The following is a 3,874-nucleotide window of genomic DNA, read 5'->3' on the forward strand; positions in this document are numbered from 1 at the left end:
CTACTAAGGAACATGAAGAAATAAAAAGGCATCCAGTTAACAAAAACAAAGTTTGACTCAAAACTTATCCCCAATTAGATGTGACTAGTAGTAAAGATACAAAAAAAGTAACTTATAATTAAATAACATTAACAGTGAAAAAGTGTAAAATATTAAATAAAATTAATGCAAGGAACCAACCTCAAATGCAAGTTGTAAACTAAAGTAACCTAGATAATAAAAGAAGTATAAAATTCGAACTTACCCAACACTGACCAGAGAAGACGTGAAAGATGTAAAGTATTGAGTGCAGAAATAAGATCCATACACACGAGTTCACATAAACTCATTGAACATGGGTACAGCTATAGGGTGTGAGAAATACACACTAAAAAACGTACTACAGATTTCCTGGGAAAAAGAATGATACCTATCTTGAAAGGAAAACATTGCCTGCCAACTGTAAGAAATGAACTCCCACGAGTAAAAGGCTGTTATTCCTCAGCAGACATCATTTGTCAGGAACTTACTTTTTAACAGTATATATAGTAATGTAAATATATGGGTGTGTTGGGCTAAGGATTATTCTACAGTAGGTGTATGCGACTTGTTGGCGATAAATTCAACAATAAACGAACAGCACACACACACTACTTGTTTTCAAAATAATATATACGCAATCAAAATAAGTTAAACATATGAACAAATTCTTTACACTATGGAGATCACAGTTGTATCTTAAGCACTATACAGTTCTCTTCTTCTTGTCAAAAGTCTACTTAGACCAATTCAATTGCTTTAGAATTCAGTTGACAAGCCAAACTATTTTTCTCTATTGTTATTGCAATAGTATCTATGTATAATTCACTTACGTTATTGTGTTACTTCACTACAGTTGTATCCTGAACTTCCAATAATTGTCTGCCTTTTCTTAAAGGCCACACAGGTGGGTTAAATTAGTTTAGAACACCCTTAGACAAGACAAATTATTCTCCTTATCTCTTTCAAAACTGTTAATTTCACTCTAACATATCCCAGTTAGGCCATTCACTCCCACATTTTTTAAAAATTTTCTGAGACCGAACTTCTCTTTCACAATACTTTACTTTTACTCGGTTTTCACTTGTCTGGTCGCAGCTATTTATACGTCTATCACTTAGGCCTTCTAGAAATCCCCATAGCCTTGACATCAATAGACTGCACACAACATTTGATAGCCTCGATATCAATGAATTACAAACACAAAATAAATTAATAAATAATAAAACCTACACTAATCAGTCTTCTATATCTGACATCATCAAACCTGAGTCTGTGGCCTAGTGTTATAGATGCTGTCTACTTATGGTGGGAAAATTATCAACTGCCATATTAAACACAAATTCAAATGAACAAAGTAGAATTTGGGAAACAGAAATATCTCAAAAACAAACGAGTAGAAACTTGAAACTGATATTAATTGATAATAAAGCACAATCAAAATTGTGCAAGCACATGGAGAACGAGCTAAAACATACGTCTATGCATGAGAATGCCGCAATGGTAGAGGGAGCTAAATGAGCTAGTATAGAGAGCACAATGGGATTGGTGGAGGGTGGTCACAGGATCAGCACATTTTGCTGCAATGTCATAAAATATATAGGGGTATAAAAGACTGGTGCACTGTACAAAAATTTTACCAATGGCTCGGGGGCAAATGAAGGTCTAGATAGCTATGGGAGAAGAGAGGTGGTACTATTTCAGAATGTGAAAAGAAAGCAAACTAGTGGGTACAGCACTACTTCTGGAACAGGTATGCTGTTCACCCAGCAATTAATACAGTAACACAGTTGGGGCAGAACTGTATTGGCAGGTGCAATTTATGTCAATAGAGATGTACAGCACTGAATCAGTGTAGGAAAAGCTGGGTAACCATGACATGAATCAGTATGGTGTTGACAAATATTAAAAGGCTCATATGTATGGAATCACTTTCTCTTATATGTATGTGTGGACCAACTGGGCAAAAACATCTAAGGAAAGTGCCTTGGATACATAGGACTATGACAGATATAAATTACTGTTATGAGTGCAATCATAAGGGTCATCATAACTAGCCCTCTGTCCACATCTATATCATAACAAGTCATTGTAAGAAACAAGATGTAGCACCGAACATAGTGGTAATGAATCACAGCATGATGCCAGTAACTGAGCTATAGAGAAAACAAAATATAAATGTATGGCTAGTGCTTAAGGACAGTGTAATATATTTAATAGGCCAAGTGCAGTCTGTCCAGGCAAAAAACAACCAGGGGAAATACCTTGGGATACATCGGATTATGCCAAGTGCAGTCCATCTGGGTAAAAACATCTAGTGGAAGTACCTTGGATACTGAATATGACTGTATAATTCATTGTTTAGTACTGTAATGATTATAACAACTATAGCCACATAGACTAGAAAGTTATATTTTGTTTTCCAAAACCCACTCAAAAGGAATTTTCCACAGTCCACTATTCCAGTGACTGAGAACTGGAAGTGGTAAGGACTCCCATGCTCTACTAGAAGAGAAAAGGGGGGAATATGCACTGGGGAATCTGGAGGAATGACACATTGAAGACAGTGCAATGGATGTTTGCAATACACTGTTTTTAAAAGCAGATGGACCCCAATTGTAGGAATCATGGGTCAGTAGAGATGGACAGAAGGTAAGGTATCATATCAAAACACCACTTATTTCACTCTTCTATTGTAAATATTTTATATCACAAAAATAATTTCATTTTTTAAATGTGTTGCTTTCTATAGCATGATTTGGTCAAAGAGGCTATCTACTGTTTTATGGGATAGGTACATTATGTCCCACATTTCCTTGCATATGTGGGACTGCTCTACAACTGTCATGTGGAGCAGAGATACTTCTGGGTACTAGTAATCCAATTTTGCGAAATGTGAGGCTACAGAGTGAATGTGAAATGTGAAAGCAGTTTTGAAATTTACAAGATTAATTTCTTTTTTGAGAAACCCAAGAATAGCTGTGAAGTCTTAACAATGGTTTTCTTAATCATCCTGCTGACTCTGTGCACTTAGTTAAAAATTCAAGCTGCTTTTGTTGAGTTTACCTTCAAGTAAAGTTTATTTTTATTTTACTCAAATACAACTTTTTCACAGATTACATTTTTAATACAATTTTTTTACTTCATTCATCATGATGCAATAGTCGCACTGCTAACCAATCAGGGATTTATCTGTTTCTTCACCAGTAAAGCATTTAATTTTATTTTAATTTCAAACTATATTTCTTCCCTCTCATTCAATATTTAACAAATCACTAAACTTATCCTTCCACACCTGTTGTTGTGAAGGTCAGGCAAACAGGTGCTTGGTTTATCATTGGAATATCACAATGGTGTTAAGAGATAGTTTTATTTGAAATTCCATTTATTAGCCACACCATCATTTTTGACAATATCAAAATCCTACGCAATTTGAATAAAGTATTTTAATTTCTTCTTAAGTCATTTTTCTAACTTTTAAACTAGTACATGTAGCATGATGGATGTAATACAGCCAGCTGATGTATGTTAACTAACACACTTATAGAGATTGTACACTTGCACAGATGCTATCAACAGAGAGGTTAAATGACCTTCAATTGCTAGTATTTTGTAATATAAGGTATAACAATCTCAATATGGACAAAGAACAGCTATGTTCATTGTAAACAACAGTAACTAAAAGGTCAAAGACTACAAAGAAAGTAAACAGTGATTAATTTACAACCATCAAACAAATTTAAATAAATGTTAAGTATAAAAATAATAGTCTTAAAAACCCATCCAGCATTAATGTTTTTGATGATTTAATAATAAAAAACACTGATATTTAACCAAGCTTTTAGCAGCTATGCAT

General features: G+C 34.2%; 1 protein-coding gene across 1 annotated transcript in view; it reads right to left on the reverse strand.

The window, feature by feature from the left end:
- Positions 1–3,874, reverse strand: part of LOC106460829 (ankyrin-3-like) — a 154,623-nt gene that overhangs the window by 46,578 nt on the left and 104,171 nt on the right. The window lies entirely within an intron of this gene.

Source organism: Limulus polyphemus, unplaced genomic scaffold (genome assembly GCF_000517525.1).
Source record: "Limulus polyphemus unplaced genomic scaffold, Limulus_polyphemus-2.1.2 Scaffold1, whole genome shotgun sequence".
In the NCBI taxonomy this organism is placed as follows: Eukaryota; Metazoa; Arthropoda; class Merostomata; order Xiphosura; family Limulidae; genus Limulus; species Limulus polyphemus.